General features: G+C 44.1%; 1 protein-coding gene across 1 annotated transcript in view; it reads left to right on the top strand.

Moving 5' to 3' along the window:
- Positions 1-19,480, top strand: part of PID1 (phosphotyrosine interaction domain containing 1) — a 276,617-nt gene that overhangs the window by 6,409 nt on the left and 250,728 nt on the right. The window lies entirely within an intron of this gene.

Here is a 19,480-nt window from a genome sequence, read left to right as displayed (position 1 = left end):
AGGTCCAAACCCTCAGGCCAAGAACTGGAAGAGGATGCTGTTAAGGATAAAGCACAGACTTGCTGTGTGCATTTGGCCTGTTTCAGTGCCGCCAAAGTCACAGTGAGCTCTCTCACTCAATCCGTCCTGCTGCTACTCTTCCACGTCTAGCAGCCTCAGTCTCCTCCTTCTCCCCTCATTTGTTGTAACTGAGGTCTTAATTTGATAAGGGAGGTTCTAGTAGTGAAAAAATTACCGCCTCCAGCTTTTTGAAGCCTGTCTGTTAGTTAGGTTTTTTATTACTTGTATCCAACTGACATGGCTACTTAGGGACCAAGATGCAGATTAACCCCTGGTCTCTGGGTCTTATTCATCGTGATGGGTTGAGTCGCTTCCCTTCCCATCAAGATATGTTGAAATCCTAACCCTGGGACCTGTGAGTGTAGCCTTATTTGGAAATTGGGATTGTGCAGATGTAACTGAGTAAAGGTGAGGTCATACTGGGTTAGGGTGAGCCCTAAACTCGATGTCTTCATAAGGAGAGATTTGAAGACACAGAGGAGACTCGACAAAGAGGGCCAAGTGAAGATGGAGGCAGAGGATGGAGTTGTGCTACTGCAAGCCAGTGATCAAACCTGTCCATCCTAAAGGAAATCCACCCTGAATATTCATTGAAAAGACTGATGCTGGAGCCACAGTTCCAATACTTTGGCCACCTAATGTGAAGGGCTGACTCATTGGAAAAGACCCTGATTCAGGGAAAGATTGAGGAGGGAAAGGGGTGACAAAGGATGAGATGGTCGGACCGCATCACCGACTCAATGGATAGGAGTTTGAGCAAGCTCTGGGAGATGGTGAAAGACAGGGAATCCTGGCGTGCTGCAGTCCATGCAGTCACAAAGAGTTGGACACAGCTTAGCGGCTGAACAACAGCAACAACAAGCCAAGGAAAGCCAAGGATGGCTGACAACCACCAGAGGCCATAAGAGTCCAGCAAAGATTCCTTCCTAGAGCCTTTGGAGGGAGGGTGGCCCTACCAACCTCTTGGTTTTTGATTTCCAGCCTCCAGAACTGCCAGAGAGGACATTTTTGTGGTTTTAAGCCATCCAATCTGTGGTGACCTGTTACAGCAGCCCTAGGTGTCTAATGTGCCAGTATACTCGTGAAACCTGCTGCCTTTTGAGGTATTTGTTTAGGGCTTCCCTGGCGGCTCAGTGGTAAAGAATCCACCTGCCAATGCAGGAGACGAAGTTTTGATCCCTGATTCGGGGAGCTCCCCTGGAGGAGGAAATGGTAACTCACTCCGGTATTCTTGCTTGGAAAATCTCGTGGACAGAGGAGCCTGGCAGGCTATGGTCCATGGAGTTGCAAAGAATCAGACACGACTCAGTGAGTAAAGCAGCAACGAGAAGGAAGCTAACATACCAGTACACCCATGACATGAAGCCTACTGTCTTTTTATTTGTGTATTTTCGGCTGCACTGGACCTTCGTTGCTGCAGTTGGGCTTTCTAGCTGTGGAGAGCAGCGGGCTACTCTAGTGATCCTCGGGTTTCTTATTGTGGTGGCTTCTCTTGTTACAGAGAGTAGTCTCTGGGCATTGGGGGTTCAGTAGTTGCAGTTCCTGGGCTCTAGAGTGCCGGCTTATGTGGCCCATGGGCTTAGTTGCTCTGTGGTTTGAGGGATCTTCCTCTACTAGGGATCGAACCCCCACGTCCCCTGCATTGGCAGGCAGATTCCTATCCACTGTGCCACCAGGGAAGTCCAAACCTGCGCCCTTTGTCTGTGTCTGTCTCTGTACTTCCTGAGGCTGGGGTGTGCCCGACTTTCATATCCTGGGACGAAATCACTGTGTCTGTATACCATTTTCTTTTTGTGCAGAGTTTTGAATTTGTTTATGGTGGATTTGGAAAATAATGAACACAGGCATTAGAGGAACAGTTAAATGCCCACTCCTTTCTTCCCACTTTTTCTCTTCTACTTCTGGTCAACATCCTGGGAAAATGAAGCAAACGCCAAGAAGACCATGTGCCTTGAGGGAGGGCCTCTTGGCAGTAACTGCTTCAAGAGATAGTTCACTCTGGTACTTAAGATCATGGGCTAGGATGTGGAAGACAGTCCCTTCAGGGTAGATCTCGGTGACAATTTTTCAGACAGGTGGAACCAAGGGAGGCCCAGGGCTTTATTCTCAAAATAATCCATGTTGTTCGTCTCTGCGACGTCCCTGGTTGGATAGCCAGCCTCTGGGATTTGCCTCTTCCCAACTAGGATAATATGGGCTTCCCACGAGGCTCAGAGGTGAAGATTCCGCCTGTCCCTGAAGGAGATGCAGGAGACCTGGGTTCGATCCCTGGGTCGGGCCAATCCCCAGGAGAAGGGAATGGCAACCCACTCCAGTATCCTTACCCGGAGAATCCCATGTACAGAGGAGCCTAGTGGGCTGTATAGTCCATGAGGTTGCAAAGAGTCAGACACAAGTGAGGGACTACCGCTAAATGACATTAGGAGCCATCATCCTTGACTTCCTGTGCCACCTTTCTTTTTCATCTAATAGCCACGATGGCTGCTGCCTGTGTGCGCAGGGAGGGAGAGGTGCCAGGAGAAAGGGGCTCCTTCATCATTACCCTTTCTTCATGGTACATCCATCCTAATCCTTTCATGACAAGCCCTTCCTCCTGGTTTCTCTGTAATTGTGGGTCTGAGGATGAACGCACAGATTCTGTAGACTCTTCTGCCCACTGCATGCTTTGATGTGTTTACACCAGGAACCGGCTTCCCTCCGGTGTGTGCGGCATCCTGGTGTTCAAGTCACCTATGATGCAGGGCAGCAGACACTGCCGTTTACCTTCTGTGTCTTCTGAGGATGCTCCCTGGGCACGGGACTGGGGGTGTGGGACCATGGTAAGCATGAGGGACTGTGGGGTTTTTTTTTTCGCTTGGACTTAACTTCTTGGTACCTTGTGTGTGTGTATTTGCTCGGTCATGTCTGACTCTTTGTGACCTCATGGACTGTAGCCCATTAGGCTCCTCTGTCCATGGAATTTACCAGGCAAGAATGCTGGAGTGGGCCGCCAGTTCCTTTCTCCTGGATATCTTCCCGACCCAAGGACTGAACCTGGGTCCCTGGTAGCTCAGTTGGTAAAGAATCCTCCTGCAATGTAGGAGACCCCAGTTCGCTTCCTGGGTTGGGAAGATCCGCTGGAGAAGGGATAGGCTACCCACTCCAGTATTCTTGGGCTTCCCTTGGGTCTCAGCTGGTAAAGAATCCACCTGCAATGCGGGAGACCTGGGTTCAGTCCTTGGGTTGGGAAGATCTCCTGGAGAAGGGAGAGGCTACCCACTCCAGTATTCTGGCCTGGAGAATTCCATGGACTGTATAGTCCATGGGGTCACAAAGAGACATGACTGAGTGACCTTCACTTTCATTGCCACCTTATAGGCAGATTCTGTCTGAGCCACCAGGGAAGCTCCCTGCCCAGGGACCCAACCTGCAGCCCTTGCACTGAAAGATGAAGTCTTAACCACTGGACCACCAGGGAAGTCTCTTGGTCCCTTAGTTATTAGTTTCTCAGTGCTGCTGTAACAAAGTACCACAAGCCGGGAGCTTATGCAGCAGAAATGTACTGTCTCACAGTTCTAGGGGATGGATGTCTCAAATCAGAGTGTGGGAAGCGTTGATTTCTTCTGAGGGCTATGAGGAAGAATCTTTTCCATGCCTCCTTCCCAGCTTTTGGCCATCATTCCCATTTCTTGGCTTGTGGCCGCATCTCTCCAGGCTTTGCATTGAGTTTTCTCTGTGTGTTTGTCTCCATGTCCAAATTTCCTTTTTTAATAAAGACACTGATCACATTGGATTGGGGGCCCACCCTAATCCAGTATGATTTCATTCTAGCTTAACTATTTATATCTGTACTGATGCTATTGCCAAATAAGATCGCATTCTGAACTACTCGGTGATAGAACTTCTACCTATGGAGGGACACAATTTGTGGAATTTATTTTTGGAGTCCTCTTTATGAACTGACATATTTCTCCCTACTTGAACCAACCGCCAAAAAAAAAAAAAAAAAAAGAGGTTTTATTCCCAAGCAGTGGTACAGATGTGTGATAGAGTGGAATCCATATCTTCTACGGGTCAAAGTCATGACTACTATTTTAGACTTGATTTGATTAAAAATTGCAAACTAGTATCTACTTAGGGTAATGAGCTAACACACCATAGAAGAGCGTGAAGTGTAATCTTGTTCCTTTGTGCTCAGTTATGTCTGATCCTTTGCCACTCCATGGACCGTAGCCCCCCTGACTCCTCTGTCTATGGAACTCTCCAGGCAGGTATACTGGAGTCGGTTGCCATTTCCTTCTTCAGGGGATCTTCTGGACCCAGGGATCAAACCTGGGTCTCTTGGGTCTCCACCGTTGGAAATGGATTCTGTCCCGCTGTGCCAGCTGGGAATTCTACCCATGAAGCAGACTCATGTGATCTGTCTGGTAGTTATTTTCCCAACATTTTCTTAGGTTTTATCAGTTCAGTTCAGTCACTCAGTCGTGTCCGACTCTTTGTGACCCCATGAATCACAGCACTCCAGGCCTCTCTGTCCATCACCAACTCCTGGAGTTCACTCAAACTCATGTCCATCGAGTCAGTGATGCCATCCAGCCATCTCATCCTCTGTCGTCCTCTTCTCCTCCTGCCCCCAATACCTCCCAGCATCAGAGTCTTTCCCAATGAGTCAGCTCTTCACATGAGGTGGTCAAAATATTGGAGTTTCAGCTTTAGCATCAGTCCTTCCAAAGAACACCCAGGACTGATCTCCTTTAGAATGGACTGGTTGAATCTCCTTGCAGTCCAAGGGACTCTCAAGAGTCTTCTTCAGCACCACAGTTCAAAAGTATCAATTCTTCAGCGCTCAGCTTTCTTCACAGTCCAACTTTCATATCCATACATGATCACTGGAAAAACCATAGCCTTGACTAGATGGACCTTTATTGGCAAAGTGATGTCTCTGCTTTTGAATATGCTGTCTAGGTTGGTTGTAACTTTCCTTCCAAGGAGTAAATGTCTTTTAATTTCATGGCTGCACTCACCATCTGCAGTGATTTTGGAGCCCCCCAAAATAAAGTCTGACACTGTTCCCACTGTTTCCCCATCTATTTCCCATGAAGTGATTGGACCAGATGCCATGATCTTCGTTTTCTGAATGTTGAGCTTTAAGCCAACTGTTTCACTCTCCTCTTTCACTTTCATCAAGAGGCTTTTTAGTTCCTCTTCACTTTCTGCCGTAAGGGTGGTGTTATCTGCATATCTGAGGTTATTGATATTTCTCCTGGCAATCTTGATTCCAGCTTGTGCTTCTTCCAGCTCAGCCTTTCTCATGATGTACTCTGCATATAAGTTAAATAAGCAGGGTGACAATACACAGCCTTGATGTACTCCTTTTCCTATTTGGAACCAGTCTGTTGTTCCACGTCCATGTCCAGTTCTAACTGTTGCTTCCTGACCTGCATATAGGTTTCTTGAGAGGCAGGTCAGGTGGTCTGGTATTCCCATCTCTTTCAGAATTTTCCACAGTTTATTGTGATCCACACAGTCAAAGACTGTGGCATAGTCAATAAAGCAGAAATAGATGTTTTTCTGGAACTCTCTTGCTTTTTCCATGATCCAGCAGATGTTGGCAATTTGATCTCTGTTTCCTCTGCCTTTTCTAAAACCAGCTTGAACATCCAGAAGTTCACGGTTCACGTATTGCTGAAGCCTGGCTTGGAGAATTTTGAGCGTTACTTTACTAGTGTGTGAGATGAGTGCAATTGTGCGGTAGTTTGAGCATTCTTTGGCATTGCCTTTCTTTGGGATTGGAATGAAAACTGACCTTTTCCAGTCCTGTGGTCATGCTGAGTTTTCCCAACACATGCAAATATATTTTGGGTTGGCCAAAAAGGCCATTCAGGTTTTTCTGTAAGATGGTAGATGTTACTCAAATGGACTTTGTGGCCAACCAATATTTAGTTTTTTTCCGCATGTGTTTAAATAATATAGTCATTGTACATATGAAACTCTGTAATTGTGTCACTTTACAGAATATTTCTTGGATATTTCTTTTGGTTAGTCCATGTAGCTCCAACCCATTCCTTTTCCTCCTTGCATAGACTTTTGTGATGGAACTGGACTAGAATTTATTCAGTCCTTCCTATATCAGGGAATAATTGGGTGGTACCCATGTTGTTTTTTCTCCCATAAATAATATTGTTATAAGGATCTGCATGCTATCCTTGTGCTTATATTTCTTTAAACAGAACTGCTAAGACTAGAGTTGCTGAATCAAAGAGGCTGTGTGTTTTAAATCTTAGCAACTGTCAAGGAGGGCCTTTTATGAGAGTTCTGCTTTTTGATCAGAAGTTAATGTGATTTTAACTAAAGTACAAAGAAATAGTTTTCTAGAGCAAGAATAGTCTTTTCAGCAAATTATGTGAAACAATCTGTATGCAAAATAGCAAAATCATCAGCAGCAACAAATCCAAAACTTCAATCCATACCTCAACAGATTGTATACAAAAATTCACCTGAAATGAATCATAGACCCACCTGTACCGTAAAACCATAAAACTTCTAGATAGAAATGGCAGAAAATCTTTGTGACTTTGTATACATCTGTGTAGACAGTCCTACAATCACGATAATGACCAGATCCATCACACCCAAAGTTTCTTTGGGTTGGGCAAAGATTTCCTAGAATAATAACAAAAACCCATTCAGTTAAAAGTTGGGTAAATTGAACTTCATCAAAATTGAAGACTTCTTTCTTTAAAAGATGTTTGTAAGAGAATGGAAAGATAAGGTGCAAACTGGGAGAAAACACTTGTAAATCATATATTTAAAATAAAGGCCGTGTATCCAGGATATATAAAGAACTCTCAAAACTCAATACTGTAATAAGATAAACAACCCAATTAAAGAAAATGAGCAAATGATTTGAACAAAAAAGTTATATATGGATAGGAAATCAACACATGAAAAGACACAACACATGAAAAGTCATTAGGAAAATGCAAATTAAAAGCACAGTGAGGTAACACTGTACAACTATAGAATAGCTAAAATTAAAAAAGCTTCAACCAAACTAAATGTTGGTGAGGGTATGGAAGAATTGGACCCCTAATGCTTTGCTGGTGGGGGTATAGCGTGATTGAAAGCAGAATTATAGCTGCCTGAGCCTGGGATGGGAGGAGGGGATTAGAAAAAGGCTGGAAAAAGCTTTTAAAGGTGATGAATGTGCTCAGTGTCTTGATTACAGTGATGGTTTCATGGGCTTATACATATGTCAGAACTTAGGAACTTGTATAGTTTATTACATGTCATTTACACCTACCCAAAGCTGTTAACATCAATGTGAAATTTTCATTGTATGCCAGGCACAGTTCTAGGTGTTGGGAACTAAATAATATATAGTTTCTGCTCTCACCTCTGCAAATGGTCTGTAGTTTTTGTTTGCTTTTAACTGGATGTTAACGTTCTAGCCCATAACGTTACTAATGAACTCTGTAATTTTCTTAGCGTTCTGTCCTCTCCTTTTGAAACATTTCTTCCTTGAGTTCTTGAAATGACATTTTCTTTCAGTCTCAATTTGCCCACGGATCTGAGAGAAACCAGTAGTTGAGCAAGAGAAGAAATCCAGACTGGAAGGTAAAACGTTCAAGGTGATGCCTTGCTGAATCTTCCTCATTCTGGATGGCCCTTTAGCCTCCATCCCACCAGAGATGTATTTCTTACTTCTTTCTAGCATGTTGGTTCTCCAGCTGACTTTTCCAGCTGCCCCCGTCTTATGGGCCCTTTTTAGCACTGTAGCTCGGCACCTGGCTCCTGATCTAGGGGCCAGTAGACTCAGGAGATTTTACGATTAAAAGGGTGAACTTCTGGGATGATGGGTCCTGCTGTTGGATGGGCCACCTTCTTGCCATTCTTCCTGTCCTGATAGAAAACACAGGGAGAATACATCCTGCAAAACTGTTAGTGTTCTCGACTCTAGTTGGTGGATGTCATATGCCTAGCAAATATAGGGTCTGGATTTCTTATTGGATAATTCATTTTTCTCAAAATGGCAACTAAAAAAATTTAGATAAGATGCAGAAACTTTACCAAAGGCCACTGAACTTTAGTTTGTTTGTTTGTTTTTTTTTTTTTTTAAAAGCTCTTGAGAAACATTCAGGAAAATAAATTTAGGAAACATTTTTCCCTTCAGGGAAGAAAATTTGAGCAATTTGACTTAATCTCCTAAAGTAAAGGGCAAAGAATATAAGACTTTGGTTAATAAATATATAATAAGATCAGGCGGCCTTTTGTCCAATCTGAGGTCCTGTTGAAGTGATGGGGGGGTGCTATTTATAATTAACAGGAACAGCAGGCATGAACTGTGAGTCAGGCTCCTGGCAAACCGGGATGGGTGGTCACTCCTGAGTGTCACAGGTAAAATGCCAGATTTCTTCTGTTCCTGTGATCACTTTGGGATGAAGGAAAGAAATGAACTGGGTTGGTGAGGGATGGCGGGTGGGTAAGAAAACCAGGCAGAGGGGAGATGGGGAATTGAGGGGAAAAGGATCTGCAGACACAAAACAAGGAGGAAAGGGAAGGGAGAGGGTCACACAGGCAGGGAGCCTCGTGTCCCTGACACATGTGTGTCCACCGCCAAGGTTAGCTGTCTGTCCTGTGTTTGATGCAGCTGTTGGCTTTGCTACATTGTTCCTTTTAGCAGAGGCATCAGATGCTCACACTGGCTCAGGGATGCCAAATATTTTAGTGGATTATCTGGCTTCCTTGGAAAAGCAATGCTTTGTAGATAAAGAGCCTGGAAGCTTTGTGGTAGGGAAGAAGCTAGATCCAAAGCCACAAGGGTGGGAAGTTAGGGAGAAATGGGAGGGCGTGAGAGAGTAAGGTTGTCCCTTGGTACATGTGAGGGTGTTTCTTCCAGGACCTCTTGCAGGTACCAAAATCCATGGATGCTCAAGGCCCTTATATAAGTTGGCACAGTATAACAGGCCCTGTGTGTCTGTGGATGCTGAACCAAAAGATACAGATGGCGACTGTATTTCTTTAGGCTATGGGTCAGTCTTCCTCTAACACCTGCTGCTGCTGCTAAGTCACTTCAGTTGTGTCTGACTCTGTGCGACCCCATAGATGGCAGCCCACCAGGCTTCAGCATCCCTGGGATTCTCCAGGCAAGAATGCTGGAGTAGATTGCCATTTCCTTCTCCAATGCATGAAAGTGAAAAGTGAAAGGGAAGTCCCTCTAACACATACAAGCTATTAAATAGTGGAAAGACTATAGATAGGGATTTTGGTCTTCCCTTGTAACTCAGCTGGTAAAGAATCTACCTGCAATGAGGGAGACCTGGATTTGATCCCTGGGTTGGGAAGATCCCCTGGAGAATAGAAAGGCTACTCCAGTATTCTGGCCTGGAGAATTCCATGGACTCTGTAGTCCATGGGGTTGCAAAGAGTCAGACACAACTGAATGCCTTTCACTATAGGGTTTTTAATCACAGACCCATGGATACAAATCTTGGCTGCTTCATTTATTAGGGATTACCTCACAGCTTCTGATCTATACTTTTTTTAACTTTAAAATGGGATAACAACATTCAGCTCCTGACTGTCACCTGAGATGTAGAATACATGGTATCTGGCATGTTACTGGGAGTTGGTGAATACTAATTTCTTTCCCTGTTTCCAGTCCAAGATGGTACTGTGAATAGCAGTGTAGCATTTTGGAACTGGGCAGGTAAGTTTGGTGCTTCCCAAAGTGTGTCCCATTAAAAGATGCTTACTCCTTGGAAGGAAAGTTATGACCAACCTAGACAGAATATTAAAAAGCAGAGACATTACTTTGTCAACAAAGGTCCATCTGGTAAAGGCTATGGTTTTTCCAGTGGTCATGTATGGATGTGAGAGTTGGTTTATAAAGAAAGCTGAGCACTGAAAAATTGATGCTTTTGAACTGTGGTGTTGGAGAAGACTCTTGAGAGTCCCTTGGACTGCAAGGAGATCCAACCAGTCCATCCTACAGGAGATCAGTCCTGGGTGTTCACTGGAAGGACTGATGTTGAAGCTGAAACTCCAATAGTTTGGCTACCTGATGCGAAGAGCTGACTCATTTGAAAAGACCCCGATGCTGGGAGGGATTGGTGGCAGGAGGAGAAGGGGATGACAGAAGATGAGATGGTTGGATGATGTCACTGACTCAATGGACATGGGTTTGGGTGGACTCTGGGAGTTGGTGATGGACAGGAAGGCCTGGTGTGCTGCGATTCATGGGGTCGCAAAGAGTCAGACACGACTGAGCGACTGAACTGAACTGAGATTGTGTTCCATGAAGCAGACACTCAGCGAGTTGCTCATATGAGTCTTGCCACAAAGGGTTCAGTCTCTGGATAGGTTGGGAGATGCTAGGTGAAGCAGAGGTGGTCTGGTTTGCTCTAGGATTTCTTGTGGTCTTTCAGATGTCACTGCCTGGTGAATTTCCATACAAGAGGAAAAGGTGATGCCTCTACATAGGAGCATTCAGCTTCCAGGGCACTTCAATACAGAACTTGAAGTTGACAAACTGTGGGCCTGAGGTTTGGCTCTAGCTTACAAAAATGTTTCCTTTGGCCCCTTCAGTGTATATAAAAATTTCACAAATTATTCTCCAGGATTGAAAAATCATAGGAATTTATATAGAAAGCTAGGCTCTCTGATTCTCTCAAAAACTGGGACGGTCCAACTATGCTGGGCCAGGATGCTCCTGTAGTGACTACTGACCAGCTGCTGCTCCATGGCCTCCAGCTCCACCCAGGCCTTAGGGAGCATTCCTAGCTAATTCACATTCCCTGCTGGGTCTTGCAGGTACCGGGGTTGGGGACCCCAATCCAACTTAGCAACTTCATTTGACTGATGGGAGAACTGAATGCCAGATTCACATAGTGTTGGACTCAGGGCCAGATCCTTGGTCTCCTGACTCTCAAAGGCCAAGGTAGTAAATAACTGTGTGACTAAGTTTATTTGTTTAACATCCACTTCTTTACGGGGCTTCCTAGGTGGTGCTAGTGATACCCCGTCTGCCAGAGCAGGAGAGGTAAGAGACATGGGTTTTGATCCTTGGGTTGGGAAGATCCCCTGGAGGAGGAAGTGGCAACCCACTCCAGTATTCTTGCCTGGTGAATCCCAGGGACAGAGGAGCCTGGTGGGCTACTAGGGTGGCAAAGGGTCAGACAAGACTGAAGTGACTCAGCACACACATGCACCCTGCTCTCCACTCATCACTCTAGGAGCCCGCCTTCCACTCAGAAAGCACCCCTGCTTCTCCCATGTTCTGCCCTCTCCCACTTCTAACTAAACACCGATCACCTTTCCTACATCTCAGGCCTGGCAGCTAGGTCCCTCATTGTTGTGGTATTGGCTCTTGAGGGGCGTTTTTACTGCTGAAGCAGAGTGCTGCTACTGCTAAGTCACTTCAGTCGTGTCCGACTCTGTGCGACCCCATAGATGGCAGCCCACCAGGCTCCCCCGTCCCTGGGATTCTCCAGGCAAGAACACTGGAGTGGGTTGCCATTTCCTTCTCCAACGCATGAAAGTGAAAAGTGAAAGGGAAGTCGCTCAGCCGTGTCGGACTCTTAGCAACCCCATGGACTGCAGCCTACTAGGCTCCTCCACCATTGGGATTTTCCAGGCAAGAGTACTGGAGTGGGTTGCCTCCAGAAAAAAAGGGTAAATTTAGAGAGTGGAGAGTTTTACATTGAGTGGATTTCCACATTTGCATCACAGATTATCAATCTACAAAGAACCTTTCAAATGCTGTTTTAGGGAACGCAAATTGAAAGACATCCCTAAGGGTGGCAACACCTTTCTAATTAAGAGCTCCCTTTGCACCAAAAAGATACCCCAGAGCACCTTGCAGGTGTTTTCTGAACATCCTGGGGGCAGATCTGCTGCTGTTTCCCCTTACCTTCCGGGATTACCACTGTTCTACTTAACTCTTCCCCTTTCCTACAGTGATAAGGGATTCTGATATTTTAGTATGAAAAATACCTGAAATTAACTCAGACCAGGGCTTGAGCTAGAAAACAATGAATTAGACCCACCTCTAAATCAAGACTCTATTGGCTCATGAAGTCATAGATGCCCTATGCTTCCTGGTTCTCCAGCTTTACATCTTCTGTCTCTCTGGGTTAGGCTGTCTAATATATAGGTTGGAGAGAGTTCCCTGTTGATCTTCCAGTAAAGGTTTATGAACTTTATTGATAACTATTCTAAAAATTATTGCACACTCCAGTCAGACTCAGAGTTAGATCTTTCTGTCTAGTTAACTAGCTGTCCTTCTAATTTAATCTATTCTAATTGAATCTAGCAAAAGAAAAGAATGATTTTGGCTGCAGAATACAGGAGTCCTGGACAATCTACAAGCTCAGAAAATGTAATTATACATGAAATACTTATATTGTTCTGAAAAGGCTGACTTTTAGCTAGGGAGGAAAATATCCAAATGCTTTTGATGTGTGTGTATGTGTATTTATGTGGACCGTTTTTAAAGTCTTTATTGAATTTCTGAACAATATTGCTTCTTTTTTATGTTTTGGTATTTTTGGCCATGAGTCATGTAGGATCTTAGCTCCCTGACCAGGCATCGGACCCTTACCTCTTGGGTTGGAAGCGAGGAATCTTAACCGCTGGACTGCCGGGAAAGTCCTTGAGACACTTTTCAGTAAAACATAGTTGTACCTTTGAAACATTGAAGTAAGACTAAAGTGAAACTACCCTCAAATACCAGTCCTGTCATGAAGGGAGAGAGTTAGTTGTACCTGAAAACCTAGCCTAAGGATAGCTACTGCCACTGAGCCTAAAACTCCTAGCTTTGAGCCTCCTGGCAGCCTAAGTAAGAAAAGAAACATGATAAACTACTTGACCCTCATTACCTGTTACAACAGAATGTACATCAGCTCATCTGGAGCCCCAGATGTTTATTTTTTTAATTGAAGACCCTGCAAATTACCATGCAGGCTATCCTAACACAGACTATTGGACAATAACATTATTTGTAACTTTTGCCGAAGTTGTCCTTCAGTTCAGTTCAGTTCAGTTGCTCAGTTGTGCCCGACTCTTTGCGACCCCATGGACCACAGCACACCGGGCCTCCCTGTCCATCACCAACTCCCAGAATTTACCCAAACTCATGTCCATTGAGTTGGTGATGCCATCCAACCATCTCATCCTCTGTCGTCCCCTTCTCCTCCTGCATTTAATCTTTCCCCGCATCAGGGTCTTTTCAAATGAGTCAGCTCTTCACATCAGGTGGCCAGAGTATTGGAGTTTCAGCTTCAACATCAGTCCTTCCAGTGAACACTCAGGACTGATCTCCTTTAGGATGGACTGGTTGGATCTCCTTGCAGTCCAAGGGAAGAAGCTGAAAAAGTAAGCAGTTCTGTAGGAATGCTGACTGTTTCTGTAGAAGTGCACATCTGTGTTTTTTCTGCCCATCTTAATTTCTCATCTGCTGATAACAGCACCCTGATTTTGCTTTTTGGGAATTGTTCTTCCCCTGGTCTAGTGGAGGGGACTCATTCAGTTTAGAGAAGCCTGTCAATCAATGTGCTCTCCTTTCACTGTGGGGTTGATGTGTATCCCTAATATCTAGGTCAATTAATTTCTCCCAGGAGTGGGAATCCAGAGCAGGGTGATAGAAAGGCTGAAAGCAGCCAACACTGATAATTCCGTCCACGGTGATCAGCAGAAACTCTGTTGTCCTCCAGTGTGGACCCTGGGGACCCCTTGATAGCTATCCTTTCTGAGCTTGCTCCTTCCATACTTCTTTTAATCCAGTGTTACCCAATTATTTATTATTTTTTTCCAGCTGATCAGTTGCAACCACAAAACTCTGATATACAGGTAGATTTTTTCTTGAACCCATGGACTTTAAGTCTTCAAATTCCATTTCACAGAAGGTGACGTGTGGAGCAGAGCTTGTGTGTGGAGGAAAGGAAGGGAGCCATGCATGTTTGAAGGGTTTCCAGGGTACCAACTAGAAGCCCAAGGGTGCACACGTGTGCCTCCTTATGGGTACACCTTCTTTGTAAAAGTTGCGCTTGCTTGATGAAGAATGGATGCAAATATTGCCCCCACCCCAGAATTTCTTATGCGTGCACCCCTGCTTTAGTAAGTTGTTGTTCAGTCGCTCAGTTGGGTCCAGCTCTTTGCGACATCATGAACTGCAGCACACCAGGCTTCCCTGTCCTTCACTGTCTCTCTGAGTTTGTTCAGACTCATGTCCATTGAGTCGGTGATAAAGTGGCACTTACCAAATAATCCTAATTATCCTCTAGTCCTGGTCCACAGCTTCCATGTTCTGGCCCATCACTGGGAAAAGATTTTTGTCTTTGTTTATAAGGGTGTAACCCTGCTATTGGCATCTGCTATAAATCTTAAGGTTTTTATAACTTGGATGTCATTTTCACCTTCTTGCCAAATCCCTGCACTGAAAAAGCAGAGTGTCATGTTAAGTAATGATGCTTTTACTGCATCCAAAACAAATAAAGTAATTTTGGTACACATCATAAAGTGAATCCCTCTTGTCTCCGAGTCTGGGGTAGAAATGGTGTCGGGGACACAAACAGCTATTTTGGCCAAAATAACCGAAAAGACATGGTCTCAGGCTGTCTGAGCCTCTGTTCTTGAGAAACATTTGTAATTGTTGGTTAAAAATGTGAATGGTAAGTTCACTCTAGGACAATGTGGATTTGTGAGGCCAGAAAGTTAAATACCTCCAACTTTGGCAGTCCTGACTTTCTGAGTAGAGAATATAGTTCCCTAGTTTTCAGGACCTGCTTTGCCACTTTGATTTAATACGAGGCGGAAATCTTCAAAACAAAGCTCTTGGGATCCAGGAAAAGTTCATCTGGCATCAGTTAGCTTGGGCAGGCCCCGCCCCCTTCCCCACCCCGCCCCCTTCCCCACCCCACCCCCTTGTCTTTTCTCTAGGAGCTCGATGCTTTGTAGAAAATGAATGGCTTTGCAAAAGTGCAAATTTGGGAGAGTGTGGAACAACCAAGGAAAATTCAAATCGGCATTCCCCCTGTGGGAATCCGTTGGAGGAGACTGAGATTATATTTAAATATTCATTAAACAGCCAATAGCTGTTTTAGGATGTTGACAGACTGTCTGAATGGTAAAGCTCAATGGTTTTCTGGAAGTAAAGCGGTCTGGAGAGTGAAGAAAACAGTCTAAAAAGCCTACTAATTGATGTGCCCTGCTCTCTGCTGTGTTCTTGGTAAATAGCACAGGCTCAGGCTCGAGGCTGATTTCTGTACTCCTTGGCCCAGAGAACTGGCTTTTCTCTTCATCATATAGTTGAATGCCCATGTTGAACAGAGTCTGACCCGTATGTGTGTGCTCTGAAGAGGAGGGGCTGTGTGCTGGCAGGGTACCTACGAGCAGGGTAAGCATTCAATGAAAACTTGGAGGAAGTCTTTTGGAAATAAAACTTAATTTGCAGGGATCTTAACTTCGCACGTGAGGTAGGCCTGCTGTGCGATTTGGGGCCATATCTGTTTTCTCTCTCTCTCTTTTTTTTACCTTCTTTTCTTGCCTTTCTCTTCTTCCTTTCCTCACAATTAATAGGAGTGAAGTTCTTTCCATTCCTGAATTTTTTTGAACTCTCTTGCTAACTGCCAAGTCTTTAGACACTTTTTATAGCTTTCCCAAGGGGTGAGCATCACCTATCTTTTCTCTGGTCTTCCTGTTTCAGTGACTGAAGGCTCTCAGTGGGCTGGAAGTCACAGCTGAATTAGACAGAAAGAAGTTTGGCTGTGGCTTCAAAGACCTTGCTTAAATTGGGGGAGATTTTTTCCTTTCTCTTTTTCTTCCCTTCCTTTCTATTTTGGCTTATGATTAACAGGATATTATCTTTGCATTAGATAGTCATCAAACTGGTTTCTTGGGTTGTGAATGCAAAGAACAAATGGCTTCATTTGGATCTGAGGACTGGGAGAAATTGATACATTGTTGGTTTCTTATCAAATGCACTAAAAAGTCTATCATGGAACTGAGCAGATGCCTGCCTTTGTTATGCTAAAGAACTGAAGCTATTTATCTTTTTAATTTCAATGATCAGCCCCTCTAAATAGGAAATGTAACTTTCATTTGAAGCTGTTAATGCATTATGGTAAATAACAAAATGTGTGCTGGAGAAAATTACTCTTCATCTCTTGCATTTCCTGGTCCTATCAGACTCAGGAGTATTTTTAATATAGCATAACAATTTCTTAAGTGTTAGCATTTTTTAAAAAAATGTCACATTATAAATAGGAGCAGAAGCCAGCTTCAGAAATTTAAAACTAGATTGCTGCTGCTGCTACTGCTAAGTCGCTTCAGTCGTGTCTGACTCTGTGCGACCCCATAGATAACAGCCCACCAGGCTTCAGCGTCCCTGGGATTCTCCAGGCAAGAACACTGGAGTGGGTTGCCATTTCCTTGTCCAATGCATGAAAGTGAAGTCACTCAGTCGTGTCCGACTCTTTGCGACCCCATGGACTGCAGCCTACCAGGCTTCTCCGTCCATGGGATTTTCCAGGCTAGAGTACTGGAGTGGGTTGCCATTGCCTTCTCTGTAAACTAGATTAAGGTTGATCAAAGAAGAAGGCAAAACTATGACTGTATTACAGCTCACATCCTTGGGGTTCTGAATAGTGGTTGGACAGTGGAATAGATACAACTAAAATACTCTCACTGGAAAAGATCCTGATACTGGGAAAGATTGAAGGCAAAAGTAGAATAGGGCGGCAGAGGATGAGATGGATAGATAGCATCACCAACTCAATGGACATGAACTTGAGCAAACTCCCTCCTCGAGATAGTGGAGGACAGGGAAGCCTGATGTACTGCAGTCAGTCCATGGGATTACAGAGAGTCGGACACGACTTACAACTGAGCAACAACAACTAGAGGAGCAAAATGTTTTTATTATGGATGAATAATTCTTGACCTATGGACCTTAGGACTCAAGAGGGTCATGGAGTTTTAAGATATCTATGAACATGTTGTCCTTTGTACATTTCCTATAGCTTTCAAAAATATACCTTGCCAAATATCAACTGCTTTTCAAATCCTGTCTGTTGTATTTAAAGAAATCATTTATTAGAAATCATTATTGATTCATAGCGGCTCTTGGACTTTATGTTTCTTTTCTGTTAGTGGGTACCAACGTTCTATGTGTGAGTCAGCAGCATTTTGGATTTAAAAAGGATTGTGATGCTTGAAAGAGGCGGGACTGTAGATTTCATGCATACCAAATACCAAGGTAAAAAGGCCCTGGCCGGCTGAGACTTGTCAGTGCTTTGCCTGGATGTCCCTTTCTTACAGACTTTCAACAGTATTTTGTCGTAGTTGTTTAGTTGCTAAGTTGTGTCCGACTCTTTTGTGACCTCATGGACGCTAGCCCTCCAGGCTTCGCTCTCCATGGGGTTCTCCAGGCAAGAATATAGAAGTGGGTTGCCATGCCCTCCTCCAGGGGATCTTCCTGACCCAGGGATTGAACCTGTGTCTCCTATGTCTCTGGCATTGGCAGGGGGATTCTGTACCACTGAGCTACCCGGGAAACCTTCAATGAGTGTTTATTAACCTTTTATTCTTGGGTAAGGAGCTGTGTTAATTTCTAAGGTGGGTCTAAAAACTGGTCCTGTGCTCAAGAAGGTTGTAATCAGTTAGATACAAAGTAGATTGTAATCATATGGGAACTTCTACCCTACGATGCTGTGAAAGGCAAAAGATGAGGGCCTTAGTAATCTGGTTTTTTTTTTGGGGGGGGGTATATATTAGGAACATGAGTGCATTCCTTCAAGTCCTACTCAGGAGTTTTCTAACATCTCAAGGATGGGGACTATGGCACATAGTTATCTGTTGCTTGAGAGAGCAGATATTTTCACTGGGCATATTTTTGCCCCAAATTGAGTTGTTCTTGTTCAGTTGCTAAGTCATGTCTGACTCTGTGACCCCATGGATTGCAGCATGCCAGGCTTCCCTGTCCTTCACTGTCTCCCAGAGTTTGCTCAAACTCAAGTCAGTTGCATCAGTGATGCCATCCAACCATCTCATTCTCTGTCGTCCCTTTCTCCTCCTCTTTTCAATCTTTCCCAGCATCAGGGTCTTTTCCAATGAGTTGGCTCTTCACATGAGGTTCCCAGAGTATTGGAGCTTTAGCGTCAGCATCAGTCCTTCCAGTGAATATTTAGGGTTGATTTCCTTTAGAATTGACTGGTTGGATCTCCTTGCTGTCCAGGTGAGTTGCAGTTCTGTTACTGTGGCCAGAGGGAATTACGGTGAGCACTGCCCCATCTCTACCACAGGTACTAAGTTTAAACTAACAGCAGATGTGGATGGTATGGGATCCCCAGATTCTGTTCCTTGTTTGTTTTTCTTAGAACTTTCATGCTTTTCTTCCCCGTGGTTTGGTGTGTGTTCCGTTGCTCAGTCATGATTGACTCTGCCGCCCCATGGACTGTAGCCTGCTAGGCTCCTCTGTTCATGGAATTTTCTAGGCAAGAATGCTGGAGTGGGTTGCCACTTCTGCTTCAGGGGATCTTCCTGAACCAGGGGTTATCAAACCTGCCTCTCGCATCTCCTGCATTGTCAGGCAGATTCTTTACCACTAGCGCCACCTGGGAAGCCCAGTGGCTTGGTGTAATCACACTGATGTCCACCCAATCCTCTGACTTGAACAATCAGTTGATGCTGGTCTAATATAGTATCAGATGGTTTTCTAGCCCATCTTTCAATAAAAGTGTTTTGTCCAGTGGCATGTGCTGAGAATTGCCAAGAATATTAAGAAAGGAAGACTTTGTGAGTAAAATAAAAATCACATCTGAGTGTTTTGATGTTAAAAGTTTAATGTTTGTTTGAACAGATGCTGTTTGGCTAATTTCATATTTGGGAAACTGTCATTTGGTCGATATTGTATATCCTTTTTTGTTTATGACGTTTAAGTCAAAATATCATATGTTGTATCTATCTTGTACCTGAGTTATTGCCTGATTACTGTCAGGATATTATCTTTGTTATATTTAATCTCTGGAATGCAAGTCAACAGTCAGGGCTATTCATCGTAAATGATAATTAGTTGAAAATATAAAGTGTAAAAACTGTCTTGTTTAGCATTATATCTATTTCTTGGTAATTGATCATGGTTATCGATGGGGAGAATTTTCAGGTTGATTGATTTTCTTTATGAAACCAACAGTGAACTCCAGTTGGGCATCATTAAGACATCTGGAGGCCTCCAAGATTGCTAAGCATTTATTTGTTTGCTAGGAAGTTTAAAAAAGCTTTTTTCCAAAGGACACAGAAACATAGAATTCAGCTTGGCTTCCATTGGCCAAATATGGTACCTGTTGAGCCTCAAAATAATTAACGATTGTTGTGGATCATGTCCCTGAATAAAATTACACTCTCTGAGGGCATTCCGATGCAAACGAGCGAGGAAGGAAAGTTC

This window comes from Ovis canadensis, chromosome 2 (assembly GCF_042477335.2).
Source record: "Ovis canadensis isolate MfBH-ARS-UI-01 breed Bighorn chromosome 2, ARS-UI_OviCan_v2, whole genome shotgun sequence".
Taxonomy (NCBI): domain Eukaryota; kingdom Metazoa; phylum Chordata; class Mammalia; order Artiodactyla; family Bovidae; genus Ovis; species Ovis canadensis.
This window is presented reverse-complemented; position numbering and strand designations above follow the sequence as displayed.